This window comes from Acomys minous (assembly GCF_964271855.1).
Source record: "Acomys minous genome assembly, chromosome: 15".
Lineage (NCBI taxonomy): Eukaryota > Metazoa > Chordata > Mammalia > Rodentia > Muridae > Acomys > Acomys minous.
Window position 1 is genome coordinate 31217455 of NC_140497.1, and position 23704 is coordinate 31241158.

The following is a 23704-nucleotide window of genomic DNA, read 5'->3' on the forward strand; positions in this document are numbered from 1 at the left end:
TGATTGGCCACTCCTACAAGTTCTGTGCCACCATTGCTCCAGCACATCTTGTAGGCGGGACACATTGTAAGTCAAAGGTTTTGTGGCCAGGTTGGTTTTCTCTTTCCATAGCCTAAATAGTATCTTCCTGCACTAAAGAGACTAGAAGGTAAGACGTGAAGGGTCCTTGAAGGCACCAGCTTGACCTCTTTATGTTCCATAAGTTGTGTGGATGTTGTCCTCAGCAATAGGGTTCTGCTGTCAGTTTTCAGGTAACTACCATCTGTCCTAGCATCAACCTGGCTTGCTTGGGGATCTTCAACCAAGTATTGTCAGCCAACTACTCAATTTGATGCCATACAGTATCAAATGAATTCAATGTTATTCTGCACTTTCTCTTCTATCAGGTTCAATGGCTTTATTATAAGGTTTTATTATACACATACACACACACACACACAGACATATATATATATATATATATATATATATATATATATATTAAGGCTTTATTATAAGGTCCTTGATCCAGTTTAACCAGCATCATTTGTTGAAGATGCTGAATTTTTCCTGTGTCTATTTCTGGCTTCATAAAAAAAAAATCAGGTGTCCCTAGGTGTGTGGATTTAAATCAATTCCACTGATTAACATGTTTGTTTTAATGCCATTAACACAGTTTTTTTTATTACTATAGCTTTGTAGTAGATCTTAATATCAGGGGTTGTGATACCTCCAGAAGTTCTTTTACTCTACAGGATTGTTTGGCTGTCTTTTTATCTCTATGTAAATTTGAGAACTGTACTTTCAATGTCTGTAAAGAATTTTGTTATAATCTTGATGAGAATTGTGTGCAATACATAGATTGCTTTTGGTAAGATGGTCATTTTTACTACATGAATCTTACCAATGCATGAGTATGGGAGATCATTCCATCTTCTGATACCATCTTCAAAGACTTGACATTTTTATCATACATGTCTTTCACTTGGTGGTTAGAGTTACCCTAAGATATTTTATATTACTTGAGGCTATTGTCAAAGACATGGTTCTCCTCACCTTTTTTTCCCTCAGTTTGTCATTTGTATATTTTTAGTTAACTTTATATCCAGCCACTTCTTTTAAGTAATTTTCAACTGTAGAAGTTCCCTGTTGGAATTTTTGGGATCAATTATGTATATTATCATATCATATACAAGTAACTATACTTTGATTTTTTTCTTTTCTAATTTGCATCCCCTTGATTTCCTTTAGTTGTCTTATTACTCTAGCTAAAATTTCAAGTACTATATTGCATAGATATGAAGAGAGTGGAAATTTTTGTTTTGTTCTTGATTTAGTGGAATTATTTTGAGCCATTTAATTTGTTGTTGGCTACAGACTTTCTTTAAACTGAATTTATTATGTGTAGGTATGTCCCTTGTATCCCTAATCTCTCCAGGAGTTTTATGAATGGGTGTTGAATTTTGGCAAAGGTGTTTGATTACATTTAGTGATATTTATGTGTTGAACCATGCCTGCATCTCTGGAAGGATGCCTACTTGGTCTTAGTGGATGATCTTTTTTGATGTATTTTGAATTTGGTTGGAAAGTATATTATAGAGTAATTTTACATCTATGTTCATAAGGAAATTGACCTGTAATTCTCATTGTTGAGTCTTTCTGTGGTTTGGATATTAGAATAACTATGGTTTTATAAAATAAATTGGGCAATGTTCCTTCTGTTTCAATTTGTGGAATAATTTGGGTTTCTTTTAGGGTTTTTTCTTTTTCTGTCTTTTAAAAATATATTTTATTAATTTATTCATATCACATCTCAGTTGTTATCCCATCCCTTGTATCCTGCCAACCCTCCCTCCCTCCCTCTAATTTTCCCCTTACTCCCCTCCCCTATGACTGTGACTGTGGGGGACCTCCTCCCCCTGTATATGCTCATAGGGTATCACGTCTCTTCTTGGTAGCCTGCTATCCTTCCTCTGTGTGCCACCAGGCCTCCTCATCCATGGGACATGGTCAAATATGGGGCACCAGAGTTTGTGTGAAAGTCAGACCCTACTCTCCACACAACTGTGAAGAACATCCTATCCATTGGCTAGATCTAGATAGGGGTTTGAAGTTTACTGCATGTATTGTCCTTACTGGTGCCATAGTTTGAGCAGGACCACTGGGCCCAGATCTGCCCATCATAATGTTCTTCTTGTAGGTTTCTAGGACCCTCTGGATCCTTCTATTTCCCCATTCTCCCATGCTTCTCTCACCTAGAGTCCCAATAGGATGTTCTCCCCTCTGTCCCACTTTCCTGGTAAGTGAAGACTTTCATGGGACATGCCCCTTGGGCTAGTGTGCAGATATAAGTGAGTATATACCATTTGACTCTTTCTGCTTCTGGGTTAACTCCCTAATTCTGATCGTTTCTAGTTCAGTCCATTTGTCCACAAATTATTATTATTCTCAGGTTTGACCTTTTTATGGTGTCTCAGATTTCTTGAATGTTTGGTGTCAGGAATTTTTTAGTTTTAACATGTCTTTGACTGATGTATCCTGTGAAGAGAATGTAATCTTTGCCTTAGTCTGAGCCCAAGGTGAAAACAGTCTTGGGATGCCACTCCACTGAGACTTTGTCTCTACAAACTGATAAACATTTGCGATAGACTCAGAGTAAGAAGTATCAGCCCCAGACAACAGGACATTATCCACAGTTGTGTGGAGAGCAAGGACTGACTCTGACATGAACTCTGGTGCCTCATATTTGACCACTTCCCCTTGGTGGGGAGGCCTGGTAGCACTCAGAGAAATAATAGGATACTTGATAGATTGTGACCATATGGTGGGGGAGGAGGTACCCTTCTGTTACAGACCTAGGGGCTGGGAACAGGGTGAAAGAGGGAGGGATGGAGGGAGGAACAGACGGAGACAAGCAAGGGGATAAAAATTGGGGTATAATCTGAATAAGTTAATAAAAATAATACAAAAAAAAGGCATGGGTCAGCAACTCTGGCCAGGCTATTGTATTGCAAAGCCCATCAATGGGAGGAGAGAACCAGAGAGAGAGATAGGAGATTCTTGCCTGATAATATGGGGAGTTTGAGGATTGATTGGCAATGGAGGCACTGTGGTCTCAGGCCCCTCGGAACTGATGCCCAGCGGTTTCATTCTTGTTCTCCTTATTCTCCTTTCCCTCCTATTTAGGATAGTGGGGTTGTATGGGAGGTACCTGCCTTTAATACATTCCTAATAAAGTAGAATTGTTAAGCAACTGAAGCCAACAGTATCTGTTTCCTTTTTCTTTTTTTTTCTCCTTTATTAATTTATTCTTGTTACATCTCAATGGTTATCCCATCCCTTGTATCCTCCCATTCTTCCCTCCCTCCCATTTTCCCCTTATTCCCCTCCCCTATGACTGTGACTGAGGGGGATTACCTCCCCCTGTATATGTTCATAGGGTATCAAGTCTCTTCTTGGTAACCTGCTGTCCTTCCTCTGAGTGCCACCAGGTCTCCCCTCCAGGGGATTTCATGTCTTCAGTGCCTGAGATTGTCTTTTCCATCTCTTGCATTTCATTGGTGAAGCTTTCCTCTGTAATTTCTGTTTGAATTCCTATATTTTTTCATTTTGAGAATTCCCTCAGTTTGTGTTTCCTATTTTGCTTCTATTTTCATTTTCAAGTCTTAAACAGTTTTATTCATTTTCTTCAACTTTGTTTGTTTGTCCTTCTTTAAAAAGTTTCCTCTTTAAGGACTTCTATCACCTTCATATAGCTCTTTTTGAGTTGGTTTTTTGTTTGTTTGTTTTGTTTCCTTTTGCTTCAACCATGTTGGAATATTTAAGGCCTGCTGTGGTAAGGTAGCTGGGCTCTGGTGGAGACCTGTTGTTCTGGCTGTAACTGATTGTGTTAGGCTGTCATCTAGGCATATAGGTTTGGGGTGTCTTTGTTGGGTGGGTATTTTGTCCTTTCCTTTCTGTTTCATATCTAGAGGGATCAGAGATGTCATATAAGTGTGGTGGCAAGGACCACTTGTCTAGACAAAGTGATATTTACTCAAAGACCTGAGGAAATGAGGGAGGGAAAAGAATAACTAATTGAGGAAACAGGAAGTTCACATAGCCTGAGGTGAGTGTGTCCCAATGCCAATATGGCTGAATACATTAAGCAAAGGAAAATTAATTCTAAGAAGTTGAAAAACCATCAAATAAAAATGGAAGTTTGAGATAATTAAAATTTGTAATTTTTTCATTGTCCATTTGAATGTGGAGCTCATGCCTCAGGATAAACACATACCCTTCCTTTGGAAATGTGTGCTAACAGATTGAAATCCACAAGGAAGGTTGAATGTGACTGAGGGTGCATCTTAAAGCTTTTAAGAATATTAAGGCAGTCTATATATGTTGTTAAGTCCCTGTTGATATTTTTCAGGGAAGATGGAGAATTAAGATGTAAATATAACTCTGCATGCTTTTCTACTCACTGATAGTATCAGAGCCTTTCTCTGCAGATCACTTGGTAGTTAACATATAACTGTATATCCTCAGTTGTATAGTAGTTTCTAGTCATGTACTTAAAAATAATTAGACTTTGAAATTCACAATTAGTTATTGTGCTGGTTAGTTTTTGTTGACTTGACATAAACTTAGATGTATCTGGTAAGACGAAATTTCAACTGAAGAAATGCCTCCTTCCGACTGTCCTGTGGACATGTCTGTGGGGAAACTTTCTTGATTAATGATTGATATAGCTAGGCCAAACCTTCAGTATGTACTGCCATCCTGGGCAAGTGGTACTGGGTTATATGAAAGGAAGCTAAGCAGGCTATGGAGAGTGAGAGCGTAAGCAGTGATCCTCCACAGCCTTTGTTTCTGTTCTTGCCTCCACGTTCTTGCTTGAGTTATCACCCCAACTCTCTCTGAGGCAGGGTTTCTTTGTGTAGCCCTGGTTGTCCTAGACTCACTTTGTAAACCAGGCTGAACTCAAATGTACAGAAATCCACCTGCCTTACCTTTCCAAATGCTAGGATTAAAGACCTGCTCCACCACACCTGGCCCTATTCATTTTCAACTTGCTTTTGATCAATATTTTATCACAACAACAGAGAGGTAAACTGGATCGGGTTCTCAATTGTCAATTTTATTTTATCTAAGGAGTTGTTTACACTATGCATGCTAGACATACCGTTTGATTCTAAGTCCAAATATGCTATGAAATCTTTTTTAATTAATTGAGTAATTAATTATTTGTTGCTTTTACATCCTGATCATAGCCCCCTCCCTCCTCTCCTGTTGGTCCATCCTCCCTCTCTCTTTCTCCCTTCCCTATCCCTCATTAAAGGGGAGCTGCCCCAACCTATCCACTCTCACCAAGTTGCATCAGGATGGAGCACTTCCTCTTCTCCTGTGACCTAGCAAGGGAGCCCTGCAGAGGGCAGTGATCAAAATGCTGCCAACAGAGTACATGTTAGAGACAGCCCCAGTCCCATTACTAGCCGACCAACATGAAGCCTGAGCTGCCCATCAGCTATATCTGTGTACATTTACATAACGGAATACTACTCGGCTATTAAAAACAATGAAATCATGAAATTTGAAGGCAAATGGATGGAACTAGAAAAGATCATTCTGAATGAGGTAACCAGACCCAGAAAAGACACACATGGTATGTACTCACTTATAAGTGAGTTTAAGCCATATACTACAATTCAGACACAAAGAAGATAAGTAGCAAGGAGGGCCCAAGGGAGGATGCTTAAATCTCACTGAGCAGTGGAAATAGAATTCTATGAAATCTTAAGGATGGAAACAGGGAACTATATTTTAGAGTTTCTTGGCCTCTGAAATCTTTTATGAGCTGTATCTCTGTGAAAAGGGCCATTTAAGCCTTGAATACTGAGCATTTGTATTCTCTAAAAATGTTCCCAAAGCCTATATCAATATATTATGTGTACATTTAAAATGCGGTTCCACACTTCATAAACCTATGCTCCGTGTTAGACTTCATCTGGGGAAGTCTGTATCAGTTTTTAAGGTGTAAAGTGATGGAAAAAATGAATCCTGTTTGAACTGATGTTAGGTTACTTATGAAACGGCCTCTGCGGGTGAGGAGTGTGGCTGGAAACCCGAGTCTGGGAAATAGGCTGGAATCTGTTAAGCATCACTTCCAGAGAAGATGAATGGGCTGGGTCACGAAATGATTTCAATAGTAGGAAACATTTGTTTCTAATGTGGAAGGCATTGTATTTGAGTATTGTCTGCATAGAGATTTCTTCCTTTCTGACAAGGGGGTTTCCTGCTCTTTAAGTATCCTTTCTGGTTTTTCTATTGATTTGTTTGTTAAGGCCATCCAGAATCTTGTTACTCTGAAATGAGAAAATTTGTATAACTTTCCTTGTGCTAACGTTCCCTCTATTGACATAGTGTTAAAACTCAATGAGTTTCAATGCAGGAAACACATTTAAGAAGGAATGGTACCTCTTTCAAGGGGAAGAACTTGGTGAGAAAATGCTAGAGTGAAAATCCTGGAACTCGTTGAACACATGACTTGATTTTCACCATGAGTGTTAAAGCTCTCTATTTCTATTCTGAGGATGAAACATGTGACTATGTCATTATACACAAAGATCTGGCAGCAGGGGCCCAGGGTAAATGTCCTTTTCTCTCCAATAAGCACACTGCGGAAATCAGTACTTTCTGACAGATATGGGATGGCTTTTAGACTCATAAATTCCCTTTTATTTCCCCCTATGAAGTATTGCCTGATGTGTCTTTTAAAAATGACTTCTATTGTGTTTAGTCTGAATAAATTAAATAGAAAAACATCCCATACTTCTTCCACTACAGGAACATTTAAAAACATTTTTAAAAGTTTAATTGGCACCTCTATTTGCAAACTATTTACATTTTTCTTCTGAATAGTAAATTCACATCTTGAATAGTAAGTGTTTCTTCTTGAATGCTATTTTGCATCTAATATTGTCTAATGATTATGGTGGGTTTTTTCCTGTTGAAAAAAAAATGTGTCATTGGTAATGGAGAAATAGGCAAAGTTGTAACCCCAGTTTTTCTGAGTTCTGTTCATTGTTTGTGATCTTTAGAAAACTCATGTGTCATCTGTCATTATGATTTACTGCTCTCAGATGCAGGGTGGCCCAGAAGAAAATTTCTTATTTTGCTTTATTAGGTTGGAGTGCTATAAAGATTGTCCAAGTTCCTAGTCTTAGCTCAACAACCTTGCCAGAAGTGTCATCTGTTGTACAAAATCAAGTCATTAACATGACCCTGATGGACACTTCTTGTACAGTTTTGATGAAGTGAAGGGGAGAGAGAGAGAGAGAGAGAGAGAGAGAGAGAGAGAGAGAGAGAGAGAGAAGAGAGGGAGAGAATGGATGAGAGGAGGAAGACAGAGAGTTGGGCAGGAGGAGGTGGAAACAAAGATGAAAAAATAAAATGAGTAGGAGGAAGAAAATAAGACAAGAAGTGGATGTAAGAAGAAAGAAGACAAAGAGAAAAAGAAGGGGGATATACAGAAGAGAAGACAATAGGATCTTTCAATGCAAAGGAAAATAGAAACCAGCATTTTATGTATAGATGGAAAAATCCCAATATCAAAACTAATGACAAAAATCCAAACTAAAGAACTCATTATTTTAAAGAATATTGAATATTCTACATGTAGCATTGAGAACTTTCCTTTGCTGTTGTGGCATGTGGATTGGGTAGACTTTTACTAACTTGTTGGTCCTCTGAGCACAAAATGTCACTTGAGCTATTGATTTGGTGACCTGCTTTTAATGGCTGCTGGCTGTTTGTTTTGAGGCCTGACTTCCAAGTTTGATAAGTCATTTTCACTTTATAGGAGTGTGCTGTTCAGAGGAACTCACACAGCAGTTTCTGGCCAAACCCTGCACACAGCTTCATTAGCTGTCTTGGTTTCTTTTGGATCCTGGGTCTGAACTTAGTGCCTTACACATGCTGTTCAGGCGTTCTACCACTGAGCTGCAGCTACAACCCTTCTGTTTACTCTGCTAATGTGGCACCATCCAAGATTTCAATCATGCATTTTTATAGTTTTCTCAAATGGATTTACTGACTCTGGTGTAACGAATTCCTTCTGTAATAGTAATTTTGATCCTTCTGATTTCTACACATTGATAACTTCTTGCTTCTTAAGAAAAAAAAAAACAAATTAGGCTGGTGAAGCTGCTTGTGCTCACCATTTCTTTTTGCTTGATGTTCAAATGCAGAGCGACACTGGACGATTCCACATGTTTAGATACCACACCAGTACACGCCCTTTAAGGCCTTGGTGTTTAGTTTGCTTACTTTGAATCTCAGCCACACAAAACATGTGGCAGTTTTGCAAGTTTTTGTTTTGTTTTGTTTTGTTTTGTTTTAGAGAAGTTTTTCTTATCTAAGATCTCAGTGTGTGATTATTTTGGTTACTTGCCTCACTTGAAAGCATGTAGAAGGAATGAGCACCAGTCAGGATGAAACCAACAAGACATAAAAGGAGAAGTGATGTGCACATACTTGGAGAAGATGTAGTTGTTACATCTTATCTAGGCTTGAAACGTAGGCGTGTCTTTTCATCAGTTGATGAATTGTAGAAGGTGACAGCCAATTTCCACAAAGGAGCATCTTTCCCATAGTTGTTCTCAAAAACAAGTTATTTCCAACATATTTCACAAGTTAAGTAGCTTACTTGTCTCTCAGATGAGAAAATATGTTGGGGAAAGAAGTTCTGGTAGTGTATGGTGGGGTGACTACAAGAAAAAGTAAAGCATTTAACGTTTCAGAAACCTCTAAGAAAGGATTTTGGAATCTTCATCAGGAGCTGATAGATTTTTTGAGACACAGACTTAATTCAAGCTGATTTAAACAATGAACAATCTAAACACATATTGCAAGTTCATGTTGTACATTAAGATGTACAATACTTTTACATAATAGTTATAACTGACTTCAGTCACAATAAAAGAAATCCAGTAGACATCATTGAACTTCCCTATGCACATTGTATTACAGGTGTGGCACCTGTTCCACATAAAAGGAATAGATTTAATAAATAATTAAAATCAATAGGATCAGTGTAGGTATGAACTCATAGGGACTAAGGTAGCATGTACAGGCCTTGCATGCATCTGCTCCAGATGAGTCCAGGAGCTGAAAAGAGCAGTGGACACAAGCCTCTATCCCTAACTCAGAAGCTTTCCCCAGTGAATAACCGCTTGTAAATGAAAATTTCATTTTTTTCCAAGGGAGTCTCTTTGGGAAAGCAAGCCACTTTTTAGGGTAGGCTGCACATCCAGCAGGTGATGGCCAAGAGATCATGAGTTCAACTGCATCTTTGAAAGTTCTTTATCTTACAATGTCATGTCAAGGCCTTTAAAAGTTTGTAATCCTATTTTTTTATTTTTGTTTTATTCTCTCTCTCTCTCTCTCTCTCTCTCTCTCTCTCTCTCTCTCTCTCTCTCTCTCTCTCCCTCCCTCCCTTTTCACTCTACGTGTCCTCTTTATGGTTATCATGGCTTCCAGTTTAGTGAATTCATGGGACTCCTGAGTGTGCAAATATGTAGGCATCTGTATGTTTCTTGTGCACTTTTTGAGTTTGCTTGTTTTGTTCCATTCCGATGTGTTAGTATTTGTTTTATTTTATTTTATTCTTATTAGACCTTACATGCTGTTTTGTTTCCCTTTTTGTTTGTTTGCTTTTAATTTACCTTTTTTTCCATTTAACATACTATTTTTGTTGATTATTTAGAAATTTCACATAATGTGCTCAGATCATTCTTACTACCCAGTCTACCCAGGTCTGCTCTGCCACCCTTGTGGCCTACCTCTAAAATTAATTTTTAAAGTCCTTATATGATGTCCTTATAGTTACTGGAATATGTTTGAACTCATGGTGCCCATCCCCTAAAAATAAAAATGAATCCATTCCCACCTCTACCAGTAGCCATATGTTGTGGAGAGCTATACATTAGCATCCTTATCACAATTTCAAGAGTTCTCTTTGATGGCTTCCTGTCTAGGTTGTTACTTTTGGGGGTTATCACAGAAACCTTCTATGTCTTTTCCTCAACTGTGAGTCTTCAGTCATCAATACCACTGCAGAAGGAGCTTCCTTGCCCTTTACAGTCAGCAGGAGCACAGATCATAGAGTTCCACATGGCGTCTGGTGACAGCGTAGACCACATGGCCTTTTTTAATCACATAAGGACATATGGATGTCTGTGGTCTGTGCTGCTGCCTGAAGCCATGTTGGCATCCGTGGGCCAGGCTGCCACTAGGGCCATGTTGGTGCCCATGTCCCGTACCACTGCTGGAGACCATGCTGAGGTCTGTGGCATGTTCTCATACTTGTTTGCTTTCTAGTGAGAGACAGAAAGACGTGGGCCTGGATGAAAGAAGGAATAGGGAGAAACTGGGAGGAATAGTTGTATGGGAAATTGCAATCAGGATATAATATGTGAGAAACAACCCTATTAAAAGACTTTTTATTGATTCTTTATTCATGTGAATTTCACATGATGCACCCCAATCCTACTCATCTCCCTGCCCCTTCCTATCCACCTTCTGCCCTTGAAACCTCACCCCCAAGCAAGCAAGCGAACAAACAAACAAGCAAGATTATTGCTTAATGTTGGGAACTAGCCATAGAAGAAACTTGATATGCTGGATGCTATCTTAGGTTCTATAAACAAGGCGATACAAGTTAAAACAGATCCAGCCTCTCAAACTCCGATTATAGGATTGCAGAGTCTATGGCTTGACTGAATGGCTTTGGGTGTCATAATTGCACAAATCTTGATTGATAGTTTAGCTCTTTAATTACTAATCTGCTAGGCTAGGACTTTACGGACCTTGTTGATATCTATAAAATATTGCCTAAATACATTCTTAGATATATAAGCTCATCTTTCCCAGGCTGTATAATATTACTTATTTGTATGTCTTGGAGGCTGACCATTAGTAGATATCCAATCTGTAGCTTATACAACACAAACATTACTTTGTATCTATGCCTCTTGGCTACACAGGTCTCTGATGCCAGAAATGTATTTGTAGAAAATATTTCTTGTATTACAGCTTTTCAAATATTCTGATTTTCTGGTAACCTGATGTTAAGTTTTTTTTTGTATTATTTCTATTTAAGTTAATTTTTCGCTGTGCAAAAGGTTTTGTTTTTACAAATCGTTCAGCTAACAGACAAGAAAACTGCAGGAATGTGCGGAAGAGAGTGTTCAGGGTTCCACAGGCCCTGATAAACATCATGGTGGCTGAATATTGAATTTTATGTAACCCAAACATGTGAATATTTCTGTCATTGACTATAGGCATTATTTTATAGATATCAGAAATTATTTTCCCTCAACAGTAAATCTAGTTAGTAGTTTCTGTGTATTCCTTACTGTAAAACACATTGCTTAAGAATTGAATATAAAATTAGTGGGTTCCTTTCTTAGCTGCTATTGAAAGATCGAGCAATCATTACATTCTCATTAAGCAATACTTTTAAGTGACTCCACATATATTTACCCTGATTTAAACTCTCATAAGCACTATGCTGATCTTTATGTCTGGGGTTACATGGGACTAAATAAAACGTGGTCATCTCTTTGGTATTTTAATTGTAACCATTCCTCAAAACTGATTAGTACTTAATTCTTACATTTTGTACTAACTGGCAGTTCTATATCTATCTATCTATCTATCTATCTATCTATCTATCTATCTATCTATTATACTATATGATATGTAGTGCATATTACACACACAGACACACACACACACACACACACACACATGTTATATAAGTCACATGGAAGGCTAAACATATGGTAAACATTTCAGAATCTCATTTGAAACCAAAGATCAAAGATGCTAAACAACTCTTATACATACTACATTACCTAACTTTAACAGTCTATGCTCCGATGTTAATGACATCAGCAACCCTAGATAAGAACATGTAGACCAAGCTTCAATTCAATTCTTTTCCTTCTTTTCTTTTCTAGTAGTAAGTATCTTGGAATGTGTCATCTGTTTCTGTCCCAGAAGTAATATGCCATACAAATGTAGATACATGAAATAGACAGCAGCTTGACTTGGGAATCAAGCATGGCTTCACAGATAATAGATAATTAATAACTGAGTGAGGTAGTTTCAAGAAGTAGACTTGTTAGGAAAAGAAAGAGAAAGGGAAGGGTGATGGAAGAAATTTTGGGCAAAGAATCAGTCTTAAAGCCGGGCGTGGTGGTGCACGCCTTTAATCCCAGCACTCGGGAGGCAGAGGCTGGCGAATCGCTGTGAGTTCAAGGCCAGCCTGGTCTACAAAGTGAGTCCAGGATATCCAAGACTACACAGAGAAACTCTGTCTCGAAAAACCAAAAAACCAAAAAAACCAAAAAAACCAAAAAAAAAAAAAAAAAAAAAAAAAAAAAGAATCAGTCTTAAAGGGCTGGATTTTAATAATACAAGCAATTCGGCATGAGTTTTTTGATCCTAAACTTTGTCAGCATAGGGCATCCTACATTTACACACACAGATAAAGTCATGGAATCCAATTTATTTAATTTTTATTCTCTCACCTAGTTTTCTATGTTAATACCTCCCATTGATTTGAACACTGGCAAGAATTCCATATAAAAAACCAATGGAGCTAACACATCTGGGTGGAGGCGGGGGCTGCTGCAGAGGCTGCTGCACCGACCAAGGGCCATGTACAGTGAGGACCTAAGCCCTCTGCTTATATAGGCAGCACAGTCTCCTTGTGGGTCCCATAATATGGGGAGTAGGGACTACTTCTCTCATGGACTCTGTGCCCTGCCCCCATTGATCGTATCCTCCTGGCTGGGCAGCCTTGTCAGGCCACAGATGAAGAGGATACAGGCAGTCCAGATGAGACTTGATAGTCTGAGATCAGATGTTGGGGGAAGAGGGCTCCACTTTCTGAGGACTAGGGTGGGGAAGGAGAGGGCAGGAGGGAGGGAGGATGAGATCAGGAGGCGATGAGGGAGGGGGCTATAATTAGGATGTAAAGTGAACAAATTCAAAATTAAAACAAACAAAAAGTAATAATAAAGTCAATGCAATTTTTCTTTAACCAACACTTCACTTCAAAATGATTGTATTCTAGAGTGCATTTAACTAGAATTTAAACACATGAAGTTTTAAATTATGCTCACACAAAGAAATAAAAAGAAAGCAAAGCTTATCAGGAATTGAATTACTGATGTGAGGTGTTGTATATCACACACATATTTATTCAATGAAATAAGCAAGCAGTCTAGTTACACTACATAGGACTTATAGACAATGGTACTATTTTTTTTATAATATAATAACACATTTATATTACCTTGGAACTTTTATTTAAAGTAAAAAAAAGACTTTTATTATGAAGAAAAAGTGTAGCTTATGAAAGTGTGTAGATTAAAATTGTTGAATTATTATTATTTAATTATATAAATAATTGTAAATTTGTGTGGCTATCCCTATTTTAATGCTGAGGAAAGAAATAGCTGACCTGGAGGTTAGTTCATATTCTCAACACTATTCAGGGTATGAGTGGAAAGAGACGGTGTAGAGCTGGTTGATCATTCTTTTTCACAGCCTGTGCTGATGTCATTGTTTTCCATGTCTTTGGATTGACACTGACCATTGAGGGGGACTTGGGCATGGAAAGGATGCCAGTGAGTTCACTGGTGGCTAGTTATACCTCACCATGCTGGACCATCAGAGAAGTCTTGGCATTTTCTCAGTGGTACTCTGTATATTCCTGTAGTGATTCATATTAGGTCAAATGTAGCCATTCATTTTGCAGGTTTCAATTAGTATTGATCTGCTAGAATTTCTTAGAAAGGATGTAATATAGTGAAAAAGATCTGCCAAAAATTTCCCTCATGGAGGTTTATCAATCAGCTTCACTTTAACATATTAATAAGGAATTAATCTTTATAATCATTTGATTAATTCCTAATAAATGAGGAAAGGAACAGTTAAAGGAAGTCAAGACTAATTAATATGATGAATATCTGATATCTTGCTGTCCATTTACATGTTAAAAAGTAATTTGAGAGCTTCTTCCATTTAGAAATGATTTAACATATGGTTAATTTGAATAGAACACTCATTTAGAGAGCTTGAATGTGCTTTGATTTTCACAAGACTCCTCAGTAATGGATCTATTGGGGAAAACAATATAAATATGTAAACACAGGTATGAAAAGGTCAATTGCATAGATACCTGGTCCAAAACTCTCAAAAGACAATAAGGTAATGGCAGGTATGCTTTCAAAATATCTGTATTCAAGATCAGAAATTCTTACATTCAGATCTTATTTCAGTATATTATAGAAGAAGTTGATTTGCATTCCAAGACTGTGTCTGGAAAATAAACTGTGAAGATGGCTTTTTCCCCCTAAAGGAATCATGGATAAATCCAGATCATTTTTTTTTTCTGATGGGAGGATTATTAACTATCAAGTACATTGACTTTGCTGCTAACAAGGAGTAAGGAGAAGACACTCTTCGTATCCTGCATCCCAACATGTGATTCTAGCCAGGAATCTTTAAACCAGAACAAACGAAAAGAGTACAAAGTGGAACACAGTCTGAGTTTATGACACAGTATATATTATACCAACAGGGGACCGACTCATAACTAGCGAGATCTCTTCTGGCGTATAGGGTATACAGAAGCATGCTTTGTCTGGTGTCACTGTGATTCACTCTTCCACACGGCAAGCTCATAGCGGTGACTCATACGGCAACAGAGTGTATAAGGGATTGTCACTTATGCGGGGATCATGTTGCGTGTTGAACACCTTTCTCTTTGAATTTGGTGCCTTGTGAAAATGTGTTTTCTCATTCTATCCACTAAGGGAAGGCTGTTTTCAGGAGCTAGGCAAAAACCTGGATATGGCGGGCATTTGACTACTAGCCATGACGGAGAAGCTCCCAGTGCAGCAACGACCCTGCTGAGAACACCTGTGGGAGCTGAGCAATGGCCTGACATCCATCTCCTCGAAGCTTACAGGGTACCAGTGAGGTCCTGGACTTTGAGAAACAGCGATTTGGAGAGATGAGAGATTCTGAGCAAGGACACAGCACACTTTACACTTTCTTACCCTTTTTTTTTTTCTGATGTCATTGAGAGGGTTGTGGGCAGGTGAAGTATTTGGAAGAACTAAGGCATCTCGACAAGCACCAGAAAAGACTTGGGCAATCTCTTGGCTGTGAATTGAAATGAAAGAGTGAAAAATAACCTGTGAGGCTGCCAAGGCAATAGGAATCCGAGATGCCAAAAACCTGAAGGGAACGGAGCAGAGCAAAGTAAATCTGACACGTGTGAGCTTTCCATTGAGTCATTTGCAGAATTCTTAACATGTTGTCTACCAAATTAAAAAGCCAATGTCAAAGAAGCTAAAAATACGATAGTGTTTTTGCAATTCTGAAATATTGAAAGAATTAAACGTGGAATTTAGGAATTGTTAAAGAAATAACAAGATTCTTTGAAACTGGAACGGTCCCTCTTAGAAAATCTGCGTCACATCAATGTCGCATCCTGTCAGTTAGGTGGAAGGGACATGCTCTGTACCTGATGTGTATTTGCCAAAGCATCGGGTGAGTTCTCTCTGGGAAAAAACACTCAACGTCCTTTGACCTTTCTCAGGTAAAATGCCTGTATTGCATAAAAACTATCACATATCAGTGCACAGGGTTAGATGAAATGTAGATGGTAAAACATATATTGACATAATTGGACATAAGCCTAAAAATAATCCTGAGCCACAAGCTCAAGATAGAAAACAAAGGTATAGAATTTTACATTAAAACTTTACTGTGTAAAAAGGGACAGAATAGAATTTTTATGACTCACATGTGTAGCACTGAAATTAACGGTATAGTAAAATACTTGCCAGGACCTTGGGCCTAAGTAAAAAAGAAATTGTGAACTGGAAGTTGAGTTGTTTCAAGAACTTCCCAATGGAGATTGGAGATGGCCCAGCAGTTAAAAGCACATGCTGCTCTTGCATCAGACCTGTGCTCTGTTCCCAGCACACACATCAGATGGCTCACAAATGTCTGGGACTCCAGTTCCAGGGGATCTGATGCCTTCTGGCCTCTGCAGATATGTGCATGGAAGTAGTACAATGCAAGTGTGCATAGACATACCCACAGGCACACACACACACAGACACACACACACACACACACACACACACACACACACACACACGTGCGCGCATGCACGCGCACACACACATGAACATGCACACACATATGCACACACACATATATGCACACACATGCACACACATATATGCACACATGTATGGACACACACATATATGCACACATACATACACACTCACACATAAATAAATTATAAAAACAGCAAGACACAAACAAAACCCTCATTGGAAACATAAGGAATTCAAGAAGGAAGCAATACAGAGATCTGTATAAAGAACAAGCAATAGTAGAGAGAAAGCTTAAACCCACGTGCCTGAGTTGAGCTAGCACATGGCTGTAATCCTAGTTATACTGCACTCAGGATACTGATGCAAGCGTATTACAAGTTTAAGGCCTGACTGTGACACAGAATTAATTAAAAGCCACATTACAAAAAGTAAAGGAGCCCCTATCTCAAAAATAAAAAGTAAAAAAAAAAAAAAAAAGGCCTGGTAATGTAACTCATTGGTAGCACACTTAGCTAACATATGCAGGGTTTGAGGTTCAATCAAGTACTATAAAAATGTATCCATGGATAATATAGATCACAAAAGATAAAAGATAAAAGAATACTTCAGAAGGGAAGCTCTAAGAGAAAATACCTGTGACACTTAAGAATTGACAAAAAAGCAAAATTGGTCACAGATGCTGAAAATCCTGTGGAATCTCTAAACAGTAATACTGAGGAAACAACTGTTAGCCTATTGGTGAACTACACCAGGCAGAGAAAAGACCATTTTAACAAACAGCCAGAGAATAATGGAATCATTACCAGCAGAGCAGCAGCCCACCTGTAATTCCATACTTGGGTAGCCTCAGAAGTGAGGGCAAGAAAACAAAAAACATCCCCCAGGCATAAAAGAGAACCCGTCACAAGCAGCTCTTCATTAAAACAAATACCAAAGGCAATTTTTAAGAGAGACCCAAATTTTCTTCAACAGAAAAATATGCACAGTGAGAGAAGGAATTAAAAGCTGATTAAAAAAAAAGAGAGAGACTGCCAAATGAAAGAGGGGCAAGTGGAGGAAGACTGGCTCTGGGTGACAAGTTTGCATCTTACCCCAGTAAAGTTATGTTATGAAATCCTCAGCCCAGTGACTCTGGGAGGTAGGGATTTGGGAAGTCACAGAGGCCGTGCTCTCATAACCTCAGGGAAGATGACAGAGTGTTTACGTTTTCCTTCTCTGCTCTGTCATATATCAACACACAGAGAGGAGATGGGTATCTGCCAGGCAGTGAGGGCTTTACCACTTGCCAAACCCTCCAGCTTCTTGCTGTGGAATTCTCAGCCTTTAAAGTGGTGAGAAATAAAGTGTGTTATTTAAGCTACCCTGTCTATAATAATTTGTTATTGTACCCTACCCTGATTAGGAGATGTCTGAATGCGTCATGTTCATAAGAAAGTATTGTTTTTCTCTTTAGTGACATATGAAACAAGAATAAGTGCTGGACTCAAAATGCAGTGAAATAAACTGTGCATAAAAGTTAGTAAAATGTAAAGAGTTAGACCAAGGTTTGGGAGTCCAGGAGCAGGATGAGGTTACAAGATAGATTAGGAAAATTGTAATCGGGCAAATATCAAATGAAAATAAGTATGTTTCTTCCATCATTCTCTGTCAATGGCCTTCCTCAAACAGTGAGCTGCTACTGATGCTGGGCAGAAATGCTTAAACTACCCACAGTCCTTTGCTAGATGAGACCAGTTTCCTAGGCACTGGTTCCACATCTCACTTTGGTTTTTACCAAAGATGTAAAATTTGGTGTAGATGACCTATCCTTAATGCTTCATGGTGTGTAACTTTTAGCCCACGATATACCAATTGCAATGAAACCTAACGGGAAAAGGTGACTAATAAGTAGAGCTGGTGGAACCCAAAAGTAGGAAAAAAAAGATGATGTGATTCTTTCAAAGTTAAGTCATTTAGAGGATGAAAAAAATACTGGAACTGAAGTTGTTTAATATGGTTCCCATAACACAAGTGAAGAGACTGAAGATAGCATAGCACCGGAACTACTCCTGTTCTGGCATGTTCTGTTGCCAAGGAGGGGTTTGAGATAAGAGCAGCAAAGATGGCAACCCAGTGGAAATAAGAAGGACCACCATGCTGGCTGTTGATGCTATAATCGATGAACTTAAAAAGTAATCTAGTCCTATGCCAACCCCTTAAGAAATTGCTCTGGTTGCTGCTATTTCTGCACTTGGAGACAAATACATTGAAAGCAGTATTTCTGATGCAAAACAACAACAACAACAGCAACAACAACAACGGTTTGGAGAATGGATACCATCACAGTGAAGGATGAATTAGAAATTATTGAAGGCATGAAATTTGATAGAGTGTGTATTTTCTCATATTTTATTAATGCATCAAAACATTAGAAGTGTGAATACCAAGAACTGAGTAAAAATAGAATCTGTAGTGCCCACTTCATTATGCCTATTCTTGAAAACTGTTAATTCCTATCAGAAGCCCTTGGTTGTAACTGCTCTGAGCTTTAGGGACCAGAGAAAGAACTATCATAAAGATGCAGCTATTGCCAGTGAGGGTGCAGTATTTGGAGAATGCAGGATTGAATCTAAAGTTTGAAGATGCTCAAGACATGACTAAGGAAGTGTTGGAGAGGTCTCGGTAGCAGTGATGACACTATGCGTTTGAACCCAAATGTTATCAATGTTCAAATTTAAAAGCATATTCAAGAAATCACTAAGCAGTTAGACATTGCAAAAGGTAAATATGGAAAGGAAAAGCTGAATGAGTGAAGCTGAAAGAGTGACCAGCTACACCTGTGCTGAGGGAAGAAGGAAGGCAGAGTTACAGGTGCCCTCAATGTTATAAGAACAAATGTTGAGGAAGCTATTTCTTTTAAACGGGGCACTGCATTGTACTTTGGTGCACCCCATCTTTGGCTGCATTAAAGCATGCTAATGAAGATCACAAAACCGGCATAGAACTTATTAAATGAGCACTCAAAAATGCCTGCAATAAGTATTTGTAAGGATGACGGTGCTGAAGAATCTTTCATAGTTGAGAAAATTCTGCAAAAGTTCTTCAGTGTTTGGTTACGGTGTTTTGTGCGGAGATTTTCTGACTATGGTAGAAAAGGGAATTGTTGATCCAACAAAGGTTGCAAAAATTGCTTTTTCTAGAAGCCTCTGGTGGCCTTTCCTTCTGTTAAAGACAGAAGACTCTATAAGTCACAGAAATTCTTTGTGAAAAGTAAGACCCTGAAATGGGCACAAAGGCTGAAATTGGGGTGGGGTATGGCAGGTGGCATTGTTTTACCTCCTAGAACAGTGCTTTGCCCTTATTAATGAATGTGAAAGCGAACTCAAGGCAGGCTCCTCAACAAGTACTTCAGAGAAGTCAATTAATGAAAAGGCTGGCTAAGCACTATACTCATCAGTTACTGAGTTCAGTTGATGAGATACAGTGCTCTGTTGCTGTCACTGTTCTTGCCTACTGGTAGTTTATTTTGTGTTTTTGAACAAAGACATTTGTACAATCTTGATATTAGGTACAAAAATATGTACTAGTGTCCTCATTTCAGATTAAGTCATTTAGCCATTTCTACTGCTATTCTCCTACCATTGGAATTCTAGTGCTTGACGTCATCAGATGAGTTCAGAAGCTTTCTGTGGGGAGTAAGAATAACGTGTAGAAATAGGAAAGGATCCAATGATGTGACAAACTTTCTGCGGCAAAATTTTGTTTAAATTAAAAAAAATGTTTGTTGCCCATGCCTAATGTTAGTCATGTTTGATACTGCTACGCATGTCCAACATTTGAAAATAGTAAGACTCGATTGATCAGAGTAGGACCAAAATGACCTATGAGGATGCTGCCAAGGAAGTATGCATCTTTCCCATCCACACCATGTCCATACCTGCGTTTCTTTGTCTTCCCTATCTTGTGTGCTCTATATTTCTTCCATTTTTTTTTCTTTAAGAAGCTGGCTGTGGCCTCACTCTTGGTATGTTGTCAGCCCTGCTTCCCTTGTTGGTTCCTCATCAGGTGTGGAGCACTGACTCTCAACCATCATCCTGCACCTGCGCGTTTGCTTGAGCTAAGCACACGCTCCCAGCATCACTTCTACAGATGCACATTCATTTTGCCTGCTGTGGATAGTGCTCTAGATGAGTAACCGCCTGCCTCTGTGCTTTGGAGCCTCATTCTGCGATGCCCACAGAGGCCTGAAAGTCAGTGTATCAGGCATCTAGAATATGCCCTGGATGTCTGGCTAGTCACAGGGACCACCACAAAGTAAATGGCAAAGCACCTAAAAAAGAGCCCTCTGTCTTAGAAAGCCTTTGAAAAACACAGTCTGCAATACAAAGTGGCCAGCCTTGAGAAAATATGCACAAAAACAACAAAAATGGACTCATCAGGTTGTATCTCGTTATTGGAGGGAGGGAAGGTAGGAAGGGCTGGTGGGAAGAAAGGGAAGGAGGAAAGTGATGTAATTATATTTTAATTAAAAAGCAAAATGCAACTCTGACCAAGAGAGCCCATACACTCACAATTTAGAAGCTATAATTAAGTAAACGAGAAAACGGAAACCAATGCCTCCAAGCTAAGTGAAGGGCAGTGCTACTTACGGTCAGCCAGAACGTGCACGAAATCACTCAGGAGGTTTCATAGAGTGAGGTTTCTCTATACAGAAAGCCACTACCATGGGCCTAAAATGGCATTTTGTTAAACATCTGCAATTACAGAATAATCTCAAAAGGTAAAAGAAATAATGATAGTGGTGATGATGACGACGATGACGGTAATGATGAGGATAACAACCCAAGTGGATGTGTCTAGATGGCATGCCCTGCATCTGCATGCCCCTCCATATGTGCCTATCCTGTGTGGCTCCAGCAGTTTGCAGACTATACTGTTTTTCTACTTCCTTGGTAAGGATAAAAATTTAAATTCTATTATTTTGCATTTGTTCCCAAACATTTGATTTTTTTTCATTTTCTTATGTTGTATGTTCCACGAAGCAACGTTATGACAATTTTGTGCTGCTAATATCTATTTATATACACCTGCATACTTATATCCTTTTTAACTCAATTTCCATGGTCCTTTTGGGCTGACGTTTCCTTTATCCCAAAGAGTTCACTAGTATTTTCTTATTTATTTGTAAATTTTTATATTTGGCTACTAAAAATAATGCCTTATAGATATTTGGTTGTGAATATCATTATCCCTCTACCCTCACAATTCTCAAGGATGTATTTAGAACACTGAACATTCTTCAGGCAGACAGAGAAAGGTCTCAACCTAGACCTCATCCACAGGCTGGACGGATTGGTCAAAACTGGTGAGAGCAGATGCAGAGTCCCACAGCCAAACAGTAGGTGGCGCTCTGCGTGTATTGTGGAAGAGGGGGAGGAAGGACAGGAGGAACTAACTGAAAGGGTCAGCGACACACCAGGAGAACATGGCCCACAGAATCAACTGACTGGGACTCTTGGGAACTTGTAAAGACCAGGGCGCCCATAGAGGTCTGACCTAGGTCCTCAACATATGTGTTAAGGGTGAGAAGCTTGGTGTTCTTGTGAGAATCCTAACAGTGGGAGCAGGGGTTGTCCCTGACTCTTTTGCCTACTCCTGGGACCCTTTTCCTCCTACTGGGTTGCCTTGTTTAGCCTTGTTGTGTTGTGTATCTGCCTGGTCTTATTGTAGCTTGTTATGCCACATTTGCGAGGCCTGCTCTTCTCTGAGGGGAGGAGCGGGCAGCGGGAGGGGGGAAGGAGAAAGCTGGGGTAAACAGGGAAACTGCGGTTGGGATGTAATATGTGAGAAGAGAATTTTTTTTAATTAATTAAAATAAAATCCTCCGTGGATTAGATTGTCTCCACCATCACCCTAGTGCCTAGACTCCAGACTTGCCCTTGCGGGGACTGGCTTTTTACCTGGGTGCTGGCAGCTGGGCTCAGGTGCTCATGTTTGCAGGGCCGGTACATTATATACTGAGCCATCCCCGCTCCCTCCACACCTGGATACTTAGCTAGTGATGCCAATAGTTGTCATGGATTTCCTCTGTCTTTTCCTCAGTTTTCTTACATATTTTATTTATCTGTTGATCATCTGCTTTCGCCTATTTGTCTTTTGTTGGACACTGGTACACAATGCTGTTTCTTGTATATGCCTTAGTGTTTTTCAAATTGACCGCCACCCATAAGGTGTAGAGCGATTACAGCGGCTCTGTGCAACTCTGCTCTGATCCGGGGAGCATGCCATCTCTGAAGGGTGAAACTGACTAAGTAGTAAGGCCAGAGGTGAGGAAAATTAAACTGGCTCGTGATGCTTTCTAGGATACAGAATAAACAGGACCCGATAGTGTAAGCTGGGAATCCAGTAAGAGACCATGAAAGATCATAGCCTCTCCCCAGAATTCTGGCCCAGACAGCAGCAGCTCGGCAGTTTATGGGGTTATTTTATTGGGGATATGGTACAAACCAGAGTACCCCTTTACACCTGTGGCATTGAAGACTGTCTCTGTTGGGCAGAGCAATGTAGATGGGTCTTTGGGGTATCACTTAGGGTGATGTTGGGTTGGACTCTCCGGTCTCCCAGCCTTTTGAAACTGACTTCTGAGAAAGGGTAGATAGTGTAACAATTAAAAGTTACTGTCTTGCAGTAAGTGTGTTTTTCTTCAATTAGTGCAGTCTGGCTCCATGCCTTTATTTTAATGATTATGGGGACATCCGTTTCCTACCGCCATCTGTTCCTGCACAGGAGGGCACGATAACTGCAGTTTGATTTAAAATGGAGCCTCATTGTCCACATCTGTTTTCTTAGTTTACAGTTCTTAAATTTGTCTTGCCTGAGGTTGAAAGCAGTACCCAGGAGCAGGAAGCTTGGGAAGGCTGTCCACATCCTCCATACTTGCTTGAGCACCAGCTCCTGTTTTGGTCATGTCTAAGGTTTTCTCTTTGACATTTTCCTCTGCGGGAGTTACAATTAAAACACTCCATAGATTTCTACAATCTTACCACATTTCATATGTAAATAACATCTACCTCATGCTGCCTGAATTGATACATTATTCCTTATTGTTTCAGAAACTTCTCAAAAAATAGCTCTTAGCTCATTAAAATCATTATTGTGAATGCTGAACTTTTGGCAAATCCTAAATTTCCTAACCTTGAAAGTAATTTTCTTCATAAGTTGAATTTTGACTGAGGCTGCACATTCTTTATCAAATACCCAATGTCCTTTGTTGTGATAAAGCAATAACTTTTCGTTTACTCTTACATTGCTCTCACTTTCTCCTTTCCTAAATCATTCTCTCTCTCTCTCTCTCTCTCTCTCTCTCTCTCTCTCTCTCTCTCTCCACGATGAAAACCAAACTTTCTTTTAGACTAATTATATTAAGTTCTTTTGTAAATCTGTAAGAGTAAATGAGAAAATCATAAAACTCATCCCTCAAAAGCAAGATGCATCAGAATTCATCTTTGTGTTTACTTGTGCATCCCTTAGCCTCTACAAAAGCATTTGTCATA

At 39.2% G+C, this 23704-nt stretch overlaps 1 long non-coding RNA gene across 2 annotated transcripts in view; it reads left to right on the plus strand.

Annotated features, from left to right (window-relative positions):
- LOC311584742 overlaps positions 1-23704 on the plus strand; it is a 609662-nt gene that overhangs the window by 393650 nt on the left and 192308 nt on the right. The window contains exon 4 of one of the 2 annotated variants that reach the window (XR_014774991.1): positions 20918-21120. The exons of the other annotated variant lie outside the window; for it this stretch is intronic. This is a non-coding gene — a long non-coding RNA (uncharacterized lncRNA). Of the gene's footprint in view, positions 1-20917; positions 21121-23704 lie in introns of those variants that run through there. 2 annotated transcript variants of the gene reach the window in all.